General features: G+C 44.9%; 29 non-coding genes and 2 pseudogenes across 29 annotated transcripts; all 31 read left to right on the top strand.

The window, feature by feature from the left end:
- Nucleotides 1-11,501: 11,501 nt before the first annotated feature.
- LOC139837428 (5S ribosomal RNA) lies at nucleotides 11,502-11,620 on the top strand. Its single transcript, XR_011753921.1, has one exon. It is a non-coding gene; the product is annotated as a 5S ribosomal RNA (ribosomal RNA).
- Nucleotides 11,621-11,808: 188 nt separating this feature from the next.
- LOC139836225 (5S ribosomal RNA) lies at nucleotides 11,809-11,927 on the top strand. The gene has a single exon (XR_011752923.1). It is a non-coding gene; the product is annotated as a 5S ribosomal RNA (ribosomal RNA).
- Nucleotides 11,928-12,115: 188 nt separating this feature from the next.
- Nucleotides 12,116-12,234, top strand: LOC139836282 (5S ribosomal RNA). Its single transcript, XR_011752980.1, has one exon. It is a non-coding gene; the product is annotated as a 5S ribosomal RNA (ribosomal RNA).
- Nucleotides 12,235-12,422: 188 nt separating this feature from the next.
- Nucleotides 12,423-12,541, top strand: LOC139837426 (5S ribosomal RNA). Its single transcript, XR_011753919.1, has one exon. It is a non-coding gene; the product is annotated as a 5S ribosomal RNA (ribosomal RNA).
- A 187-nt stretch (nucleotides 12,542-12,728) lies between these two features.
- LOC139836556 (5S ribosomal RNA) lies at nucleotides 12,729-12,846 on the top strand. The gene has a single exon (XR_011753260.1). It is a non-coding gene; the product is annotated as a 5S ribosomal RNA (ribosomal RNA).
- A 188-nt stretch (nucleotides 12,847-13,034) lies between these two features.
- LOC139836291 (5S ribosomal RNA) lies at nucleotides 13,035-13,153 on the top strand. The gene has a single exon (XR_011752989.1). It is a non-coding gene; the product is annotated as a 5S ribosomal RNA (ribosomal RNA).
- A 188-nt stretch (nucleotides 13,154-13,341) lies between these two features.
- On the top strand, nucleotides 13,342-13,460 carry LOC139836648 (5S ribosomal RNA). Its single transcript, XR_011753352.1, has one exon. It is a non-coding gene; the product is annotated as a 5S ribosomal RNA (ribosomal RNA).
- Nucleotides 13,461-13,648: 188 nt separating this feature from the next.
- On the top strand, nucleotides 13,649-13,767 carry LOC139836292 (5S ribosomal RNA). Its single transcript, XR_011752990.1, has one exon. It is a non-coding gene; the product is annotated as a 5S ribosomal RNA (ribosomal RNA).
- A 187-nt stretch (nucleotides 13,768-13,954) lies between these two features.
- On the top strand, nucleotides 13,955-14,073 carry LOC139836649 (5S ribosomal RNA). Its single transcript, XR_011753353.1, has one exon. It is a non-coding gene; the product is annotated as a 5S ribosomal RNA (ribosomal RNA).
- A 188-nt stretch (nucleotides 14,074-14,261) lies between these two features.
- Nucleotides 14,262-14,380, top strand: LOC139836293 (5S ribosomal RNA). The gene has a single exon (XR_011752991.1). It is a non-coding gene; the product is annotated as a 5S ribosomal RNA (ribosomal RNA).
- Nucleotides 14,381-14,568: 188 nt separating this feature from the next.
- Nucleotides 14,569-14,687, top strand: LOC139836418 (5S ribosomal RNA). The gene has a single exon (XR_011753120.1). It is a non-coding gene; the product is annotated as a 5S ribosomal RNA (ribosomal RNA).
- Nucleotides 14,688-14,874: 187 nt separating this feature from the next.
- Nucleotides 14,875-14,993, top strand: LOC139836226 (5S ribosomal RNA). The gene has a single exon (XR_011752924.1). It is a non-coding gene; the product is annotated as a 5S ribosomal RNA (ribosomal RNA).
- Nucleotides 14,994-15,181: 188 nt separating this feature from the next.
- Nucleotides 15,182-15,300, top strand: LOC139837336 (5S ribosomal RNA). Its single transcript, XR_011753828.1, has one exon. It is a non-coding gene; the product is annotated as a 5S ribosomal RNA (ribosomal RNA).
- Nucleotides 15,301-15,488: 188 nt separating this feature from the next.
- On the top strand, nucleotides 15,489-15,607 carry LOC139837356 (5S ribosomal RNA). The gene has a single exon (XR_011753848.1). It is a non-coding gene; the product is annotated as a 5S ribosomal RNA (ribosomal RNA).
- Nucleotides 15,608-15,798: 191 nt separating this feature from the next.
- On the top strand, nucleotides 15,799-15,918 carry LOC139837416 (5S ribosomal RNA). The gene has a single exon (XR_011753909.1). It is a non-coding gene; the product is annotated as a 5S ribosomal RNA (ribosomal RNA).
- A 188-nt stretch (nucleotides 15,919-16,106) lies between these two features.
- LOC139836720 (5S ribosomal RNA) lies at nucleotides 16,107-16,223 on the top strand. The gene has a single exon (XR_011753432.1). It is a non-coding gene; the product is annotated as a 5S ribosomal RNA (ribosomal RNA).
- Nucleotides 16,224-16,410: 187 nt separating this feature from the next.
- On the top strand, nucleotides 16,411-16,533 carry LOC139836747 (5S ribosomal RNA). Its single transcript, XR_011753459.1, has one exon. It is a non-coding gene; the product is annotated as a 5S ribosomal RNA (ribosomal RNA).
- Nucleotides 16,534-16,722: 189 nt separating this feature from the next.
- LOC139837181 (5S ribosomal RNA) lies at nucleotides 16,723-16,841 on the top strand (annotated as a pseudogene).
- A 181-nt stretch (nucleotides 16,842-17,022) lies between these two features.
- LOC139836227 (5S ribosomal RNA) lies at nucleotides 17,023-17,141 on the top strand. The gene has a single exon (XR_011752925.1). It is a non-coding gene; the product is annotated as a 5S ribosomal RNA (ribosomal RNA).
- Nucleotides 17,142-17,329: 188 nt separating this feature from the next.
- On the top strand, nucleotides 17,330-17,448 carry LOC139837033 (5S ribosomal RNA). Its single transcript, XR_011753698.1, has one exon. It is a non-coding gene; the product is annotated as a 5S ribosomal RNA (ribosomal RNA).
- A 187-nt stretch (nucleotides 17,449-17,635) lies between these two features.
- On the top strand, nucleotides 17,636-17,754 carry LOC139837357 (5S ribosomal RNA). Its single transcript, XR_011753849.1, has one exon. It is a non-coding gene; the product is annotated as a 5S ribosomal RNA (ribosomal RNA).
- A 188-nt stretch (nucleotides 17,755-17,942) lies between these two features.
- LOC139836228 (5S ribosomal RNA) lies at nucleotides 17,943-18,061 on the top strand. The gene has a single exon (XR_011752926.1). It is a non-coding gene; the product is annotated as a 5S ribosomal RNA (ribosomal RNA).
- A 189-nt stretch (nucleotides 18,062-18,250) lies between these two features.
- LOC139837338 (5S ribosomal RNA) lies at nucleotides 18,251-18,369 on the top strand. The gene has a single exon (XR_011753830.1). It is a non-coding gene; the product is annotated as a 5S ribosomal RNA (ribosomal RNA).
- A 189-nt stretch (nucleotides 18,370-18,558) lies between these two features.
- LOC139836925 (5S ribosomal RNA) lies at nucleotides 18,559-18,676 on the top strand. The gene has a single exon (XR_011753647.1). It is a non-coding gene; the product is annotated as a 5S ribosomal RNA (ribosomal RNA).
- A 190-nt stretch (nucleotides 18,677-18,866) lies between these two features.
- LOC139837318 (5S ribosomal RNA) lies at nucleotides 18,867-18,985 on the top strand. The gene has a single exon (XR_011753809.1). It is a non-coding gene; the product is annotated as a 5S ribosomal RNA (ribosomal RNA).
- A 191-nt stretch (nucleotides 18,986-19,176) lies between these two features.
- On the top strand, nucleotides 19,177-19,295 carry LOC139837039 (5S ribosomal RNA). The gene has a single exon (XR_011753699.1). It is a non-coding gene; the product is annotated as a 5S ribosomal RNA (ribosomal RNA).
- Nucleotides 19,296-19,483: 188 nt separating this feature from the next.
- Nucleotides 19,484-19,599, top strand: LOC139836923 (5S ribosomal RNA). Its single transcript, XR_011753645.1, has one exon. It is a non-coding gene; the product is annotated as a 5S ribosomal RNA (ribosomal RNA).
- A 188-nt stretch (nucleotides 19,600-19,787) lies between these two features.
- LOC139837023 (5S ribosomal RNA) lies at nucleotides 19,788-19,906 on the top strand (annotated as a pseudogene).
- Nucleotides 19,907-20,096: 190 nt separating this feature from the next.
- LOC139836782 (5S ribosomal RNA) lies at nucleotides 20,097-20,215 on the top strand. The gene has a single exon (XR_011753496.1). It is a non-coding gene; the product is annotated as a 5S ribosomal RNA (ribosomal RNA).
- A 188-nt stretch (nucleotides 20,216-20,403) lies between these two features.
- On the top strand, nucleotides 20,404-20,523 carry LOC139836422 (5S ribosomal RNA). The gene has a single exon (XR_011753124.1). It is a non-coding gene; the product is annotated as a 5S ribosomal RNA (ribosomal RNA).
- Nucleotides 20,524-20,711: 188 nt separating this feature from the next.
- On the top strand, nucleotides 20,712-20,830 carry LOC139837049 (5S ribosomal RNA). The gene has a single exon (XR_011753700.1). It is a non-coding gene; the product is annotated as a 5S ribosomal RNA (ribosomal RNA).
- Nucleotides 20,831-20,933: the final 103 nt, after the last annotated feature.

Raw genomic sequence — 20,933 nt, forward strand, 5'->3', positions numbered from 1 at the left:
TCCAGGGTGAATTCCTATTATTGTTGTAAGAATTCCCATAAGAATTACCATAGCCGTTGCCATTATTATAAGGATATGGCCTATAGTTGTTACTAGAATTGTTCCGGTAAGCATTGTTGTTGAAATTATTATTTTTAATGAAGTTTACATCAACATGTTCTTCTTGTGCAACCAATGAAGCTAATGGAACATTATTAGGATCAATATTAGTCCTATCATTCACAAGCATAGACATAATAGCATCAATCTTATCACTCAAGGAAGAGGTTTCTTGACCAATTTACCTTCTTACCTTGTGGAGCTCTTTCCGTGTGCCATTCAGAGTAATTGATCATCATATTATCAAGAAGCTTTGTTGCTTCACCAAGAGTGATGGACATAAAGGTACCTCCAGCAGCTGAATCCAATAAATTCCGTGAAGAAAAATTTAGTCCTGCATAGAAGGTTTGGATAATCATCCAAGTAGTCAGTCCATGGGTTGGGCAATTTTTAACCAGAGATTTCATTCTTTCCCAAGCTTGAGCAACATGTTCAGTATCTAATTGTTTAAAATTCATTATGCTACTCCTCAAAGATATAATTTTAGCAGGGGGATAATATCTACCAATAAAAGCATCCTTGCATTTAGTCCATGAATCAATACTATTCTTAGGCAGAGATAGCAACCAATCTTTAGCTCTTCCTCTTAATGAGAAAGGGAACAATTTTAATTTTATAATGTCACCATCTACATCCTTATACTTTTGCATTTCACATAATTCAACAAAATTATTAGGATGGGTGATACGTCTCCAACGTATCTATAATTTCTGATGTTCCATGCTTGTTTTATGACAATACCAACATGTTTTGTTCACACTTTATATCATTTTTATGCGTTTTCCGGAACTAACCTATTGACGAGATGCCGAGAGGCAGTTCTTGTTTCTGTTGTTTTTGGTTTCAGAAATCCTAGTAAGGAAATATTTTCGGAATCGGACGAAATCAATTCCGGGGATCTTATAATTTCGCGAAGCTTCCAGAGCACCGGAGAAAGGCCAGAGGGGTGCCAGGGGGGCCCCACACCCTAGGGCGGCGCGGCCCAAGGGGGGGGCACGCCCCCCTATGGTTTGGGCAGCCCAGGCCCCCTCCGACTCCGATTCTTCGCCTATTTAAGCCATCGTGACCTAAAACTTCGACACCGATTGACGAAACTCCAGAAAGACTCCAGGGACGCCGCCACATCGCGAAACTCCAATTCGGGGGACAGAAGTCTCTGTTCCGGCACCCTGCCGGAGCGGGGAAGTGCCCCCGGAAGGCTTCTCCATCGACACCGCTGCCATCTCCACCGCCATCTTCATCACCGCTGCTGCTCCCATGAGGAGGGAGTAGTTCTCCATCGAGGCTCGGGGCTGTACCGGTAGCTATGTGGTTCATCTCTCTCCCATGTACCTCAATACAATGATCTCATGAGCTGCTTTACATGATTGAGATTCATATGAGTTTGTATCACAATTTATCTATGTGCTACTCTAGCAAAGTTATTAAAGTAGTTCTATTCCTCCTGCACGTGTGTAAAGGTGACAGTGTGTGCACCGTGTTAGTACTTGGTTTATGCTATGATCATGATCTCTTGTAGATTGCGAAGTTAACTATTGCTATGATAATATTGATGTGATCTATTCCTCCTACATATGCATGAAGGTGACAGTGTGCATGCTATGCTAGTACTTGGTTTAGTCTGTTGATCTATCTTACACTAAAGGTTACTAAAATATGAGCATTATTGTGGAGCTTGTTAACTCCGGCATTGAGGGTTCGTGTAATCCTACGCAATGTGTTCATCATCCAACAAAAGTGTAGAGTATGCATTTATCTATTCTGTTATGTGATCAATGTTGAGAGTGTCCACTAGTGAAAGTGTAATCCCTAGGCCTTGTTCCTAAATATCGCTATCGCTGCTTGTTTCTTGTTTCTTGTGTTATTACTGCTGCAATACTACCACCATCAACTACACGCCCGACAAGCTATTTTACGGCACCGTTGCTCTTGCTCATACTTATTCATACCACCTGTATTTCACTATCTCTTCGCCGAACTAGTGCACCTATTTGGTGTGTTGGGGACACAAGAGACTTCTTGCTTTGTGGTTGCAGGGTTGCATGAGAGGGATATCTTTGACCTCTTCCTCCCTGAGTTCGATAAACCTTGGGTGATCCACTTAAGGGAAAACTTGCTGCTGTTCTACAAACCTCTGCTCTTGGAGGCCCAACACTGTCTACAGGAAATGAGGGGGAACGTAGACATCAAGCACTTTTAAGGCGCCGTTCTTGCGGGGAGGAAAGGTAAAAGGTACTCACACTCCGGACCTCGGCTACCAAGCTATTTTCCGCCATTGTAAGTACTCGAAGCTATTTCCTTTAGATCCTGCAATTGCAACTTTTTGTTTCTTGTTTACACTAGCTAGGCATAATGGAAAACAACAAAAAAATTGGTGAGCTTTTTAATCTTTTTCCTGATTTAGAATTGTTTGATGCGAAAATTAAAAAACCTATGGAACCTTATTTGCATGTTAGTAGCGATGTTATTAGTATGAATGCAATTACTGCTAATGCTATGGAGAAGTCTAAGCTTGGGGAAGCTAGTTTTTGTGATCTTTTTAGCTTCCCATCTTTAGGGGAGAAAATTTGTTCTGATAATGCTTTATCTCCCATATGCGATAACTCTAATGATGCTTCTGATATTTTGAATCCACCTGCTGAAAGTATTCCGTATAAAATACCTATGAAAATTATTGAACGTGTTATGGACAATCACAATAAAGGGGATGGAACTGTCCATCCTAGAGATCATTTACTGTTTTTGCACGAATTATGCGGGTTATTCAAGTGTGCAGGTATCTCTATGGATGAAGTGAAGAAGAAGCTATTCTCCGTTTATTTGTCACAGTAAAGCGGCGCATTGGTATAAATTGTTGGAGAATAGGCATTCTCTTGGTTGGGAGGAAATTGCATCTCTCTTTTATTCTAAATTTTATCCTCCTCATGAAGTGCATATTGATAGGAATTATATTTATAACTTTTATCCTCGTGATGGAGAGAGTATTTCTCAAGCGTGGGGGAGATTGAAGTCACTAATGCTCAAATGTCCCATTCATGAGCTCCCCCGTAATGTTATTGTTAATAATTTTTATGCGAGGCTTTCAGGACAACACAAGGACTATCTGGATGCGTGTTCGGATGGATCTTTCACAAGCAAGGAGGTTGAAGCTAGGTGGGACCTTCTTGATCGGATTGAGGACAACGCTGAAGGATGGGAGAACGACAAAGGTAAAGAGTCAGGTATAAATTATGATTATGAATGCATTGAAGCTTTTATGGATACCGATAAATTTCGAAATATGAGTGCTACTTATGGTCTTGACTCTCAAGTTGCTGCAAATCTTTATAAAGCCTTTGCTTCTCATTTTGAATTGCCAAGGAAGAATTTTGATAAGTATCATGAACCTTTTAAAGAGGCTTGCATGAAGAATGAAATTGTTGTTAATTATTGCCATAAGCATGCTCAAACTCCTAAGAGTGCTATTTCCTATAAGCATGTTAATTTTTGTGGGATACATAGACCTTGTGGAATTAATCAAATCAAAGATGAATATTGTATCCATCATGCTAATAAAAAAACTAGAAAGTGGTTTAGGGCTCTAGATGATCTTGGTAAAAAAGTTTGCGCCCTCTATCCTTTTATTTGTGAAGTTTGCCATGAAGTGGGTCATTTTAATTTTCAATGCTCCTCCAATGATAATTTGAACCCAATGAGTGCTGCAAATTTGTATTGTGATGATGAAATTACTCCTAATCAGCATGATGAACTTACTCTATTCTTGGGGTGTGAAGAACTGTCGAGAAAAATCTCTTTGTTACATATGAGTGATCTTGATATTGATGATGTCTTGCATGGGTGTTTTTCTTATTGCATTGATAATAGCCATACAAATACTTACATACAAAATATTTTAGAAGATGACACCTTGCCAAAATATGATAGGACCGCTGTGTGTTTTCAACTAATTAATGAAAAGGAGGGGTCCTCCCAAGTTTCTTCTATTGTTTCTGAAAGTAAATCAGGTTATGCGGACAAGCCACCCTTCAAGCCTCTCACTCCTGAAGAAGGGAACGAGGAAAAGGAGAAGGAGAAGAAGAAGAAGGGAACGAAGAAGAAGAAGAAGAATAAGGGGAATAAAAAGAAAGAGGTATGACATATCCCCGCGTATATGAGATAATGATAGGTAACCGTAAGTATGTTGCTCCTGATGATTATTGTGATAATGAATCTGAATACGATGATCTTCCTATGCCCTTTACATACATTAGCAATCATGATTTGAATGAGCACACTACTTTTGATATTGCAAATCTCTGGGAAATTAATTCTGAAAATGATGATGATAATAATTGCCATAGTGTCAGTGCTATCCATGCTTCCTCCCATAATGATATAGAAAGCTCTAAGCTTGGGGAAGAGGTGTTTGAAAATCCTTTAGCTACTGGTCATTATGTTCTTGATACATCTCCTTCCAATAACAATGATGGTATGGATACGGATAAACCGACTGTGAAAGATAACTATTTTATTTCCTATGATGATAATGTGCCTCCGATCTCTGATGATTATTACAAAGGATGCTATGATATAGGTTCTAACTATCCTTATGAAACTTGTCATAGTCATGATTGGGTTACCAAAAACAATTCCCTTAATATGCAACTTGTTTACCATGTTCAAATTCTTGATAATAATCTTGCTCCAATTACTATTAATGAGAATAACTCTTCTTATGCTAAATTTAATGATACTTCTATGCATATGAACCATGATAAGAATGTTTTAAGTGATGGGTATATTGTGGATTTCATCAATGATGCTACTGAAAGTTATTATGAGAGAGGGAAATATGGTCGTATGCATCTTAATAATATTAAGTTTCCCCTCTTTATGTTGAGAATCTTGAAGTTACTCGTGTTTTATCCTCTTATGCTTGTCACTTTGTTCTTCATGAATTCATTTGTGTACAAGATTCCTCTTCATAGGAAGCATGTTAGACTTAAATGCGTTTTGAATTTGCCTTTTGATGCTCTCTTTTGCTTCAAATATTATTTCTTGCGAGTGCATCATTAAAACTGCTGAGCCCATCTTAATGACTATAAAGAAAAGAACTTCTTGGGAGATAACCCATGTGTTATTTTGCTACAGTACTTTGTTTTTATTTTGTGTCTTGGAAGTTGTTTACTACTGTAGCAACCTCTACTTATCTTAGTTTTGTGTTTTGTTGTGCCAAGTAAAGCCTCTAATCAAAGGTTGATACTAGATTTGGATTTCTGCGCAGAAACAGATTTCTATCTGTCACGAATCTGGGCTGTTTTCTCTGTAGAAAAATCAGAAAAATATGCCAATTTACGTGCGCGTTCCTCAGATATGTACGCAACTTTTATTAGTTTTGAGTTTTCTGATCTGAGCAACGGAAGTATTTATTAGAAATTCGTCTTTTCGGACTGTTCTGTTTTGACAGATTCTGCCTTTTATTTCGCATTGCTTCTTTCGCTGTGTTGGGTGCATTTCTTTGTTCCATTACCTTCCAGTAGCTTTGAGCAATGTCCAGAAGTGTTAAGAATGATTGTGTCACCTCTGAACATGTGAGTTTTTGATTATGTACTAACCCCTCTAATGAAGTTTATGAGAAGTTTGGTGTGAAGGAAGTTTTCAAGGGTCAAGAGAGGAGGATGATATACTATGATCAAGAAGAGTGAACGCTCTAAGCTTGGGGATGCCCCGGTGGTTCACCCCTGCATATTCTAAGAAGACTCAAGCGTCTAAGCTTGGGGATGCCCAAGGCATCCCCTTCTTCATCGACAACATTATCAGGTTTCTCCCCTGAAACTATATTTTTATTCCGTCACATCTTATGCACTTTACTTGGAGCGTCTGTATGTTTCTTGTTTTTGTTTTTGTTTGAATAAATGCTTGTGTGGGAGAGAGACACGCTCCGCTGGTTCGTATGAACACATGTGTTCTTAGCTTTTAATTTTCATGGCGAAGGTTGAAACTGCTTCGTTAATTATTATATGGTTGGAAACGGAAAATGCTACATGTAGTAATTGGTATGATGTCTTGAATAACTTGATACTTGGCAATTGTTGTACTCTTGTTTAAGCTCTTGCATCATAAACCTTGCACCCATTAGTGAAGAAATACATAGAGCTTGTTAAAATTTGGTTTGCATGAGTGGTTTCTCTAGAGTCTAGATATTTTCTAGTAAGATGTTTGAACAACAAGGAAGACGATGTATAGTTTTATAATGCTTGTAATATGTCTTTTATCTGAGTTTTGCTGTACTAGTTCGTGCTTGTGTTTGCTTCAAACAACCTTGCTAGCCTAAACCTTGTATCGAGAGGGAATACTTCTCATACATCCAAATTCTTGAGCCAAACAACACTATGCCATTTGTGTCCACCATACCTACCTACTACATGGTATTTCCCGCCATTCCAAAGTAAATTGCTTGAGTGCTACCTTTAAAATTCCACCATTCACCTTTGCAATATATAGCTCATGGGACAAATAGCTTAAAAACTATTGTGGTATTGAATATGTACTTATGCACTTTATCTCTTATTAAGTTGCTTGTTGTGCGATAACCATGTTCACTGGGGACGCCATCAACTACTCTTTGTTGAATTTCATGTGAGTTGCTATGCATGTTCGTCTTGTCTGAAGTAAGAGCGATCTACCACCTTATGGTTAAGCATGCATATTGTTAGAGAAGAACATTGGGCCGCTAACTAAAGCCATGATCCATGGTGAAAGTTTCAGTTTTGGACATATATCCTCAATCTCAAATGAGAAAATTATTAATTGTTGTTACATGCTTATGCATAAAAGAGGAGTCCATTATCTGTTGTCTATGTTGTCCCGGTATGGATGTCTAAGTTGAGAATAATCAATAGCGAGAAATCCAATGCGAGCTTTCTCCTTAGACCTTTGTACAGGCGGCATAGAGGTACCCCTTTGTGACACTTGGTTAAAACATGTGCATTGTGATGATCCGGTAGTCCAAGCTAATTAGGACAAGGTGCGGGCACTATTAGTATACTATGCATGAGGCTTGCAACTTGTAAGATATAATTTACATGATACATATGCTTTATTACTACCGTTGACAAAATTGTTTCATGTTTTCAAAATAAAAGCTCTAGCACAAATATAGCAATCGATGCTTTCCTCTTTGAAGGACCATTCTTTTACTTTTATTGTTGAGTCAGTTCACCTATCTCTCTCCACCTCAAGAAGCAAACATTTGTGTGAACTGTGCATTGATTCTTATATACTTGCTTATTGCATTTGTTATATTGCTTTGCATTGACAACTATCCCTGAGATATACATGTTACAAGTTGAAAGCAACCGCTGAAACTTAATCTTCCATAGTGTTGCTTCAATACCTTTACTAAGAATTTATTGCTTTATGAGTAACTCTTATGCAAGACTAATTGATGCTTGTCTTGAAAGTACTATTCATGAAAAGTCTTTGCTATATGATTCAATTGTTTACTCATTGCATTTACATTGTTTCGAATCGCTGCATTCATCTCATAAGCTTTACAATGGTATGATTAAGATTATGATGGTAGCATGTCACCTCAGAAATTATCTTTTATCGTTTACCTACTCGAGGACGAGTAGGAACTAAGCTTGGGGATGCTGATACGTCTCCAACGTATCTATAATTTCCGATGTTCCATGCTTGTTTTATGACAATACCAACATGTTTTGTTCACACTTTATATCATTTTTATGCGTTTTCCGGAACTAACCTATTGACGAGATGCCGAGAGGCCAGTTGCTGTTTTCTGTTATTTTTGGTTTCAGAAATCCTAGTAAGGAAATATTTTCGGAATCGGACGAAATCAATTCCGGGGATCTTATAATTTCGCGAAGCTTCCAGAGCACCGGAGAAAGGCCAGAGGGGTGCCAGGGGGGCCCCACACCCTAGGGCGGCGCGGCCCAAGGGGGGGGGGGCGCGCCCCCCTATGGTTTGGGCAGCCCAGGCCCCCTCCGACTCCGATTCTTCGCCTATTTAAGCCATCGTGACCTAAAACTTCGACACCGATTGACGAAACTCCAGAAAGACTCCAGGGACGCCGCCACATCGCGAAACTCCAATTCGGGGGACAGAAGTCTCTGTTCCGGCACCCTGCCGGAGCGGGGAAGTGCCCCCCGGAAGGCTTCTCCATCGACACCGCTGCCATCTCCACCGCCATCTTCATCACCGCTGCTGCTCCCATGAGGAGGGAGTAGTTCTCCATCGAGGCTCGGGGCTGTACCGGTAGCTATGTGGTTCATCTCTCTCCCATGTACCTCAATACAATGATCTCATGAGCTGCTTTACATGATTGAGATTCATATGAGTTTGTATCACAATTTATCTATGTGCTACTCTAGCAAAGTTATTAAAGTAGTTCTATTCCTCCTGCACGTGTGTAAAGGTGACAGTGTGTGCACCGTGTTAGTACTTAGTTTATGCTATGATCATGATCTCTTGTAGATTGCGAAGTTAACTATTGCTATAATAATATTGATGTGATCTATTCCTCCTACATATGCATGAAGGTGACAGTGTGCATGCTATGCTAGTACTTGGTTTAGTCTGTTGATCTATCTTACACTAAAGGTTACTAAAATATGAGCATTATTGTGGAGCTTGTTAACTCCGGCATTGAGGGTTCGTGTAATCCTACGCAATGTGTTCATCATCCAACAAAAGTGTAGAGTATGCATTTATCTATTCTGTTATGTGATCAATGTTGAGAGTGTCCACTAGTGAAAGTGTAATCCCTAGGCCTTGTTCCTAAATATTTTATCGCTGCTTGTTTCTTGTTTTCTTGTGTTATTACTGCTTTGCAATACTACCACCATCAACTACACGCCAGCAAGCTATTTTCTAGCACCGTTGCTACTGCTCATACTTATTCATACCACCTGTATTTCACTATCTCTTCGCCGAACTAGTGCACCTATTTGGTGTGTTGGGGACACAAGAGACTTCTTGCTTTGTGGTTGCAGGGTTGCATGAGAGGGATATCTTTGACCTCTTCCTCCCTGAGTTCGATAAACCTTGGGTGATCCACTTAAGGGAAAACTTGCTGCTGTTCTACAAACCTCTGCTCTTGGAGGCCCAACAACATCTCTACGAGGAAAGGAGGGGGAACGTAGACATCAATGGGCAGCAGCATCATCAGAACTAACACCAGAAAATTGCTCTCGCATAACAAGATTCAGTAAAGCAGGTTTAATTTCAAAGAATTCTGCTGTAGTAGCAGGTGGAGCAATAGGTGTGCATAAGAAATCATTATTATTTGTGGTTGTGAAGTCACACAACTTAGTATTTTCAGCGTTGGCCATTTTAGCAACAGTAAATAAAGCAAACTAGATAAAGTAAATGCAAGTAAACTAATTTTTTTGTGTTTTTGATATAGCAAACAAGATAGCAAATAAAGTAAAACTAGCAACTAATTTTTTTGTATTTTGATTTAGTGCAGCAAACAAAGTAGTAAATAAAACTAAGCAAGACAAAAACAAAGTAAAGAGATTGAGAAGTGGAGACGCCCCTTGCAGCGTGTCTTGATCTCCCCGGCAACGGCGCCGGAAAATATGCTTGATGGCGTGTATTTCACACGTTCGTTGGGCAACCCCAAGAGGAAGGTATGATGCGCACAGCAGCAAGTTTTCCCTCAGAAAGAAACCAAGGTTTATCGAACCAGGAGGAGCCAAGAAGCACGTTGAAGGTTGATGGCGGCGGGATGTAGTGCGGCGCAACACCGGGGATTCGGCGCCAACGTGGAACTTTGCACAACACAACCAAAGTACTTTGCCCCAACGAAGCAGTGAGGTTGTCAATCTCACCGGCTTGCTGTAACAAAGGATTAACCGTATTGTGTGGAAGATGATTATTTGCGAGAAAACGATAGAACAAGTATTGCAGTAGATTGTATTTGATAAAGAGACTTGGACCGGGGTCCACAGTTCACTAGAGGTGTCTCTCCCATAAGACGAACAGCATGTTGGGTGAACAAATTACAGTTAGGCAATTGACAAATAAAGAGAGCATGACAATGCACATACATATCATGATGAGTATAGTGAGATTTAATTGGGCATTACGACAAAGTACATAGACCGCCATCCAAGCTGCATCTATGCCTAAAAAGTCCACCTTCGGGTTATCATCCGAACCCCTTCCGGTATTAAGTTGCAAAGCAACAGACAATTGCATTAAGTATGGTGCGTAATGTAATCAACAACTACATCCTTAGACATAGCATCAATGTTTTATCCCTAGTGGCAACAGCACAACACAACCTTAGAACTTTACATCCTTTGTCCCGGTGTCAATGCGGGCATGAACCCACTATCGAGCATAAGTACTCCCTCTTGGAGTTACAAGCATCTACTTGGCCAGAGCATCTACTAGTAACGGAGAGCATGCAAGATCATAAACAACACATAAGCATAACTTTGATAATCAACATAACAAGTATTCTATATTCATCGGATCCCAACAAACGCAACATATAGAATTACAGATAGATGATCTTGATCATGTTAGGCAGCTCACAAGATCCGACAATGATAGCACAATGGGGAGAAGACAACCATCTAGCTACTGCTATGGACCCATAGTCCAGGGGTAGACTACTCACACATCACACCGGAGGCGACCATGGCGGCGTAGAGTCCTCCGGGAGATGATTCCCCTCTCCGGCGGGGGTGCCGGAGGCGATCTCTGGATCCCCGAGATGGGATCGGCGTTGGCGGCGTCTACGGAAGGTTTTCCGTATCGTGGTTCTCGATGCTGGGGGTTTCGTCACGGAGGCTATTTGTAGGCGGAAGGGCAGGTCAAGAGGCGGCACGGGGGCCCACACCATAGGCTGGCGCGGCCGGGGGTGAGGCCGCGCCGCCTAGGGTTTGGCCACCCCGTGGCCCCTCTTCGTCTCTCCTTCGGACTTCTGGAAGCTTCGTGGAAAAATAGGCCCCAGGCTTTGATTTCGTCCAATTCCGAGAATATTTCCTTACTAGGATTTACGAAACCAAAAACAGCAAAAAACGACAAGCGGCACTTCGGCATCTTGTTAATAGGTTAGTTCCAGAAAATGCACGAATATGACATAAAGTGTGCATAAAACATGTAGATAACATCAATAATGTGGCATGGAACATAAGAAATTATCGATACGTCGGAGACGTATCAGTGACCTCCTGGGAAGTCCTCGTGTTGCATCCCTCCTTTTTTGCGTCACGCGGCGACATTCATGGTGAAGTTAGGACGATATTTTTTTGCGGGCACTCGTGCTCGGCTATTGGTGATGGGAAACGGTGGTGCGGATGAAAAAGAGGATGGACATGGTACAAAATAGAGCAGACAAAGAGCGGGAGGAGCAAGCATAAGGGAAAATGAGTGCATAACATGTCGGATGCGATCATACCAGCACTAAAGCACCGGATCCCATCAGAACTCCGAAGTTAAGCATGCTTGGGCGAGAGTAGTACTAGGATGGGTGACCTCCTGGGAAGTCCTCGTGTTGCATCCCTCCTTTTTTGCGTCACGCGGCGACATTCATGGTGAAGTTAGGACGATATTTTTTTGCGGGCACTCGTGCTCGACTATTGGTGATGGGAAACGGTGGTGCGGATTGAAAAGAGGATGGACATGGTACAAAATAGAGCAGACAAAGAGCGGGAGGAGCAAGCATAAGGGAAAATGAGTGCATAACATGTCGGATGCGATCATACCAGCACTAAAGCACCGGATCCCATCAGAACTCCGAAGTTAAGCTTGCTTGGGCGAGAGTAGTACTAGGATGGGTGACCTCCTGGGAAGTCCTCGTGTTGCATCCCTCCTTTTTTGCGTCACGCGGCGACATTCATGGTGAAGTTAGGACGATATTTTTTTGCGGGCACTCGTGCTCGGCTATTGGTGATGGGAAACGGTGGTGCGGATGAAAAAGAGGATGGACATGGTACAAAATAGAGCAGACAAAGAGCGGGAGGAGCAAGCATAAGGGAAAATGAGTGCATAACATGTGGGATGCGATCATACAAGCACTAAAGCACCGGATCCCATCAGAACTCCGAAGTTAAGCGTGCTTGGGCGAGAGTAGTACTAGGATGGGTGACCTCCTGGGAAGTCCTCGTGTTGCATCCCTCCTTTTTTGCGTCAAGCGGCGACATTCATGGTGAAGATAGGAAGATATTTTTTTGCGGGCACTCGTGCTTGGCTATTGGTGATGGGAAACGGTGGTGCGGATGAAAAAGAGGATGGACATGGTACAAAATAGAGCAGACAAAGAGCGGGAGGAGCAAGCATAAGGGAAAATGAGTGCATAACATGTCGGATGCGATCATACCAGCACTAAAGCACCGGATCCCAACAGAACTCCGAAGTTAAGCGTGCTTGGGCGAGAGTAGTACTAGGATGGGTGACCTCCTGGGAAGTCCTCGTGTTGCATCCCTCCTTTTTTGCGTCACGCGGCGACATTCATGGTGAAGTTAGGACGATATTTTTTGCGGGCACTCGTGCTCGGCTATTGGTGATGGGAAACGGTGGTGCGGATGAAAAAGAGGATGGACATGGTACAAAATAGAGCAGACAAAGAGCGGGAGGAGCAAGCATAAGGGAAAATGAGTGCATAACATGTTGGATGCGATCATACCAGCACTAAAGCACCGGATCCCATTAGAACTCCGAAGTTAAGCGTGCTTGGGCGAGAGTAGTACTAGGATGGGTGACCTCCTGGGAAGTCCTCGTGTTGATCCCTCCTTTTTTGCGTCACGCGGCGACATTCATGGTGAAGTTAGGACGATATTTTTTTGCGGGCACTCGTGCTCGGCTATTGGTGATGGTAAACGGTGGTGCGGATGAAAAAGAGGATGGACATGGTACAAAATAGAGCAGACAAAGAGCGGGAGGAGCAAGCATAAGGGAAAATGAGTGCATAACATGTCGGATGCGATCATACCAGCACTAAAGCACCGAATCCCATCAGAACTCCGAAGTTAAGCGTGCTTGGGCGAGAGTAGTACTAGGATGGGTGACCTCTTGGGAAGTCCTCGTGTTGCATCCCTCCTTTTTTGCGTCACGCGGCGACATTCATGGTGAAGTTAGGACGATATTTTTTTGCGGGCACTCGTGCTCGGCTATTGGTGATGGGAAACGGTGGTGCGGATGAAAAAGAGGATGGACATGGTACAAAATAGAGCAGACAAAGAGCGGGAGGAGCAAGCATAAGGGAAAATGAGTGCATAACATGTCGGATGCGATCATTCCAGCAATAAAGCACCGGATCCCATCAGAACTCCGAAGTTAAGTGTGCTTGGGCGAGAGTAGTACTAGGATGGGTGACCTCCTGGGAAGTCCTCATGTTGCATCCCTCCTTTTTTGCGTCACGCGGCGACATTCATGGTGAAGTTAGGACGATATTTTTTTGCGGGCACTCGTGCTCGGCTATTGGTGATGGTAAACGGTGGTGCGGATGAAAAAGAGGATGGACATGGTACAAAATAGAGCAGACAAAGAGCGGGAGGAGCAAGCATAAGGGAAAATGAGTGCATAACATGTCGGATGCGATCATACCAGCACTAAAGCACCGAATCCCATCAGAACTCCGAAGTTAAGCGTGCTTGGGCGAGAGTAGTACTAGGATGGGTGACCTCTTGGGAAGTCCTCGTGTTGCATCCCTCCTTTTTGCGTCACGCGGCGACATTCATGGTGAAGTTAGGACGATAATTTTTTGCGGGCACTCGTGCTCGGCTATTGGTGATGGGATAGCGGGGTGCGTCTGAGTAAGTGCAAGGTCATGTTTCAATATCTAGCAGACAAAGAGCGGGAGGAGCAAGCATAAGGGAAAATGAGTGCATAACATGTCGGATGCGATCATTCCAGCAATAAAGCACCGGATCCCATCAGAACTCCGAAGTTAAGTGTGCTTGGGCGAGAGTAGTACTAGGATGGGTGACCTCCTGGGAAGTCCTCATGTTGCATCCCTCCTTTTTTGCGTCACGCGGCGACATTCATGGTGAAGTTAGGACGATATTTTTTTGCGGGCACTCGTGCTCGACTATTGGTGATGGGAAACGGTGGTGCGGATGAAAAAGAGGATGGACATGGTACAAAATAGAGCAGACAAAGAGCGGGAGGAGCAAGCATAAGGGAAAATGAGTGCATAACATGTCGGATGCGATCATACCAGCACTAAAGCACCGAATCCCATCAGAACTCCGAAGTTAAGCGTGCTTGGGCGAGAGTAGTACTAGGATGGGTGACCTCTTGGGAAGTCCTCGTGTTGCATCCCTCCTTTTTTGCGTCACGCGGCGACATTCATGGTGAAGTTAGGACGATATTTTTTTGCGGGCACTCGTGCTCGGCTATTGGTGATGGGAAACGGTGGTGCGGATGAAAAAGAGGATGGACATGGTACAAAATAGAGCAGACAAAGAGCGGGAGGAGCAAGCATAAGGGAAAATGAGTGCATAACATGTCGGATGCGATCATTCCAGCAATAAAGCACCGGATCCCATCAGAACTCCGAAGTTAAGTGTGCTTGGGCGAGAGTAGTACTAGGATGGGTGACCTCCTGGGAAGTCCTCGTGTTGCATCCCTCCTTTTTTGCGTCACGCGGCGACATTCATGGTGAAGTTAGGACGATATTTTTTTGCGGGCACTCGTGCTCGACTATTGGTGATGGGAAACGGTGGTGCGCATAAAAACAGGATGGACATGGTACAAAATAGAGCAGACAAAGAGCGGGAGGAGCAAGCATAAGGGAAAATGAGTGCATAACATGTCGGATGCGATCATACCAGCACTAAAGCACCGGATCCCATCAGAACTCCGAAGTTAAGCTTGCTTGGGCGAGAGTAGTACTAGGATGGGTGACCTCCTGGGAAGTCCTCGTGTTGCATCCCTCCTTTTTTGCGTCACGCGACGACATTCATGGTGAAGTTAGGACGATATTTTTTTGCGGGCACTCGTGCTCGGCTATTGGTGATAGGAAACGGTGGTGCGGATGAAAAAGAGGATGGACATGGTACAAAGTAGAGCAGACAAAGAGCGGGAGGAGCAAGCATAAGAGAAAATGCGTACATAACATGTCGGATGCGATCATACCAGCACAAAAGCACCGGATCCCATCAGAACTCCGAAGTTAAGCGTGCTTGGGCGAGAGTAGTACTAGGATGGGTGACCTCCTGGGAAGTCCTCGTGTTGCATCCCTCCTTTTTTGCGTCACGCGGCGACATTCATGGTGAAGTTAGGACGATATTTTTGTGCGGGCACTCGTGCTCGGCTATTGGTGATGGGAAACGGTGGTGCGGATGAAAAAGAGGATGGACATGGTACAAAATAGAGCAGACAAAGAGCGGGAGGAGCAAGCATAAGGGAAAATGAGTGCATAACATGTCGGATGCGATCATACCAGCACTAAAGCACTGGATCCCATCAGAACTCCGAAGTTAAGCGTGCTTGGGCGAGAGTAGTACTAGGATGGGTGACCTCCTGGGAAGTCCTCGTGTTGCATCCCTCCTTTTTTGCGTCACGCGGCGACATTCATGGTGAAGTTAGGACGATATATTTTTGCGGGCACTCGTGCTCGACTATTGGTGATGGGAAACGGTGGTGCGGATGAAAAAGAGGATGGACATGGTACAAAATAGAAGCGAGACAAAGAAGCGGGAGGAGCAAGCGTAAGGGAAAATGAGTGCATAACATGTCGGATGCGATCATACCGGCACTAAAGCACCGGATCCCATCGAGAACTCCGAAGTTAAGCGTGCTTGGGCGAGAGTAGTACTAGGATGGGTGACCTCCTGGGAAGTCCTCGTGTTGCATCCCTCCTTTTTTGCGTCACGCGGCGACATTCATGGTGAAGTTAGGACGATATATTTTTGCGGGCACTCGTGCTCGACTATTGGTGATGGGAAACGGTGGTGCGGATGAAAAAGAGGATGGACATGGTACAAAATAGAGCAGACAAAGAGCGGGAGGAGCAAGCATAAGGGAAAATGAGTGCATAACATGTCGGATGCGATCATACCAGCACTAAAGCACCGGATCCCATCGAACTCCGAAGTTAAGCGTGCTTGGGCGAGAGTAGTACTAGGAGGGGTGACCTCTGGGAAGTCCTCGTGTTGCATCCCTCCTTTTTTGCGTCACGCGGCGACTTTCATGGTGAAGTTAGGACGATTTTTTTTGCGGGCACTCGTGCTCGGCTATTGGTGATGGGAAACGGTGGTGCGGATGAAAAGAGGATGGACATGGTACAAAATAGAGCGAGACAAAGAGCGGGAGGAGCAAGCATAAGGGAAAATGAGTGCATAACATGTCGGATGCGATCATACCAGCACTAAAGCACCCTGAATCCCATCGAGGAACTCCGAAGTTAAGCGTGCTTGGGCGAGAGTAGTACTAGGATGGGTGACCTCTTGGGAAGTCCTCGTGTTGCATCCCTCCTTTTTTGCGTCACGCGGCGACATTCATGGTGAAGTTAGGACGATATTTTTTTGCGGGCACTCGTGCTCGTCTATTGGTGATGGGAAATGGTGGTGCGGATGAAAAAGAGGATGGACATGGTACAAAATAGAAGCGGACAAAGAGCGGGAGGAGCCAGCATAAGGGAAAATGAGTGCCTAACATGTCGGATGCGATCATTCCAGCACTAACGCCCCGGATCCGAACAGAACTCCGAATTTAAGCGTCCATGGGCGAGAGTCGACCTAGGATGGGTTACCTCACAGGAAGTCCTCGTGTTGCATCCCTCCTTTTTTGCGGCGACATTCATGGTGAAGTTAGGACGATATTTTTTTGCGGGCACTCGTGCTCGACTATTGGTGATGGGAAACGGTGGTGCGGATGAAAAAGAGGATGGACATGGTACAAAATAGAGCAGACAAAGAGCGGGAGGAGCAAGCATAAGGGAAAATGAGTGCATAACATGTCGGATGCGATCATACCAGCACTAAAGCACCGGATCCCATCAGAACTCCGAAGTTAAGCTTGCTTGGGCGAGAGTAGTACTAGGATGGGTGACCTCCTGGGAAGTCCTCGTGTTGCATCCCTCCTTTTTTGCGTCACGCGGCGACATTCATGGTGAAGTTAGGACGATATTTTTTTGCGGGCACTCGTGCTCGGCTATTGGTGATGGGAAACGGTGGTGCGGATGAAAAAGAGGATGGACATGGTACAAAGTAGAGCAGACAAAGAGCGGGAGGAGCAAGCATAAGAGAAAATGAGTGCGTAACATGTCGGATGCGATCATACCAGCACTAAAGCACCGGATCCCATCAGAACTCCGAAGTTAAGCGTGCTTGGGCGAGAGTAGTACTAGGATGGGTGACCTCCTGGGAAGTCCTCGTGTTGCATCCCTCCTTTTTTGCGTCACGCGGCGACATTCATGGTGAAGTTAGGACGATATTTTTTGCGGGCACTCGTGCTCGGCTATTGGTGATGGGAAACGGTGGTGCGGATGAAAAAGAGGATGGACATGGTACAAAATAGAGCAGACAAAGAGCGGGAGGAGCAAGCATAAGGGAAAATGAGTGCATAACATGTCGGATGCGATCATACCAGCACTAAAGCACTGGATCCCATCAGAACTCCGAAGTTAAGCGTGCTTGGGCGAGAGTAGTACTAGGATGGGTGACCTCCTGGGAAGTCCTCGTGTTGCATCCCTCCTTTTTTGCGTCACGCGGCGACATTCATGGTGAAGTTAGGACGATATTTTTTTGCGGGCACTCGTGCTCGGCTATTGGTGATGGGAAACGGTGGTGCGGATGAAAAAGAGGATGAACATGGTACAAAATAGAGCAGACAAAGAGCGGGAGGAGCAAGCATAAGGGAAAATGAGTGCATAACATGTCGGATGCGATCATACCAGCACTAAAGCACCGGATCCCATCAGAACTCCGAAGTTAAGCTTGCTTGGGCGAGAGTAGTACTAGGATGGGTGACCTCCTGGGAAGTCCTCGTGTTGCATCCCTCCTTTTTTGCGTCACGCGACGACATTCATGGTGAAGTTAGGACGATATTTTTTTTGCGGGCACTCGTGCTCGGCTATTGGTGATAGGAAACGGTGGTGCGGATGAAAAAGAGGATGGACATGGTACAAAGTAGAGCAGACAAAGAGCGGGAGGAGCAAGCATAAGAGAAAATGCGTACATAACATGTCGGATGCGATCATACCAGCACAAAAGCACCGGATCCCATCAGAACTCCGAAGTTAAGCGTGCTTGGGCGAGAGTAGTACTAGGATGGGTGACCTCCTGGGAAGTCCTCGTGTTGCATCCCTCCTTTTTTGCGTCACGCGGCGACATTCATGGTGAAGTTAGGACGATATTTTTTTGCGGGCACTCGTGCTCGGCTATTGGTGATGGGAAACGGTGGTGCGGATGAAAAAGAGGATGGACATGGTACAAAATAGAAGCGGACAAAGAGCGGGAGGAGCAAGCATAAGGGAAAATGAGTGCATAACATGTCGGATGCGATCATACCAGCACTAAAGCAACTGGATCCCATCGAACTCGAAGTTAAGCGTGCTTGGGCGAGAGTAGTACTAGGATGGGTGACCTCACAGGAAGTCCTCGTGTTGCATCCCTCCTTTTTTGCGTCACGCGGCGACATTCATGGTGAAGTTAGGACGATATTTTTTTGCGGGCACTCGTGCTCGACTATTGGTGATGGGAAACGGTGGTGCGGATGAAAAAGAGGATGGACATGGTACAAAATAGAAGCGAGACAAAGAGCGGGAGGAGCAAGCGTAAGGGAAAATGAGTGCATAACATGTCGGATGCGATCATACCTGCACTAAAGCACCGGATCCCATCAGAACTCCGAAGTTAAGCGTGCTTGGGCGAGAGTAGTACTAGGATGGGTGACCTCCTGGGAAGTCCTCGTGTTGCATCCCTCCTTTTTTGCGTCACGCGGCGACATTCATGGTGAAGTTAGGACGATATATTTTTGCGGGCACTCGTGCTCGACTATTGGTGATGGGAAACGGTGGTGCGGATGAAAAAGAGGATGGACATGGTACAAAATAGAAGAGGAGACAAAGAGCGGGAGGAGCAAGCATAAGGGAAAATGAGTGCATAACATGTCGGATGCGATCATACCAGCACTAAAGCACCGGATCCCATCAGAACTCCGAAGTTAAGCGTGCTTGGGCGAGAGTAGTACTAGGATGGGTGACCTCCTGGGAAGTCCTCGTGTTGCATCCCTCCTTTTTTGCGTCACGCGGCGACATTCATGGTGAAGTTAGGACGATTTTTTTTTGCGGGCACTCGTGCTCGGCTATTGGTGATGGGAAACGGTGGTGCGGATGAAAAAGAGGATGGACATGGTACAAAATAGAGCAGACAAAGAGCGGGAGGAGCAAGCATAAGGGAAAATGAGTGCATAACATGTCGGATGCGATCATACCGGCACTAAAGCACCGAATCCCATCGAACTCCGAAGTTAAGCGTGCTTGGCGAAGTAGTACTAGGATGGGTGACCTCTTGGGAAGTCCTCGTGTTGCATCCCTCCTTTTTTGCGTCACGCGGCGACATTCATGGTGAAGTTAGGACGATATTTTTTTGCGGGCACTCGTGCTCGGCTATTGGTGATGGGAAATGGTGGTGCGGATGAAAAAGAGGATGGACATGGTACAAAATAGAGCAGACAAAGAGCGGGAGGAGCAAGCATAAGGGAAAATGAGTGCATAACATGTCGGATGCGATCATTCCAGCAATAAAGCACCGGATCCCATCAGAACTCCGAAGTTAAGCGTGCTTGGGCGAGAGTAGTACTAGGATGGGTTCACTGGTGTTAAGTCGTGTTGTTGCATCCCTCCTTTTTTGCGTCACGCGGCGACATTCATGGTGAAGTTAGGACGATATTTTTTTGCGGGCACTCGTGCTCGACTATTGGTGATGGGAAACGGTGGTGCGGATGAAAAAGAGGATGGACATGGTACAAAATAGAAGCGAGACAAAGAGCGGGAGGAGCAAGCATAAGGGAAAATGAGTGCATAACATGTCGGATGCGATCATACCGGCACTAAAGCACCGGATCCCATCGAACTCCGAAGTTAAGCTTGCTTGGGCGAGAGTAGTACTAGGATGGGTGACCTCACAGGAAAGTCCTCGTGTTGCATCCCTCCTTTTTTGCGTCACGCGGCGACATTCATGGTGAAGTTAGGACGATATTTTTTTGCGGGCACTCGTGCTCGGCTATTGGTGATGGGAAACGGTGGTGCGGATGAAAAAGAGGATGGACATGGTACAAAGTAGAGCAGACAAAGAGCGGGAGGAGCAAGCATAAGAGAAAATGAGTGCGTAACATGTCGGATGCGATCATACCAGCACTAAAGCACCGGATCCCATCAGAACTCCGAAGTTAAGCGTGCTTGGGCGAGAGTAGTACTAGGATGGGTGACCTCACTGAGAAGTCCTCGTGTTGCATCCCTCCTTTTTTGCGTCACGCGGCGACATTCATGGTGAAGTTAGGACGATATTTTTTGCGGGCACTCGTGCTCGGCTATTGAGTGATGGGAAACGGTGGTGCGGATGAAAAAGAGGATGGACATGGTACAAAATAGAAGCGGACAAAGAGCGGGAGGAGCAAGCATAAGGAAAATGAGTGCATAACATGTCGGATGCGATCATACCAGCACTAAAGCACCGGATCCCATCAGAACTCCGAAGTTAAGCGTGCTTGGGCGAGAGTAGTACTAGGATGGGTGACCTCCTGGGAAGTCCTCGTGTTGCATCCCTCCTTTTTTGCGTCACGCGGCGACATTCATGGTGAAGTTAGGACGATATTTTTGCGGGCACTCGTGCTCGGCTATTGGTGATGGGAAACGATGGTGCGGATGA

This window comes from Lolium perenne, chromosome 2 (genome assembly GCF_019359855.2).
Source record: "Lolium perenne isolate Kyuss_39 chromosome 2, Kyuss_2.0, whole genome shotgun sequence".
NCBI classification, from domain to species: domain Eukaryota; kingdom Viridiplantae; phylum Streptophyta; class Magnoliopsida; order Poales; family Poaceae; genus Lolium; species Lolium perenne.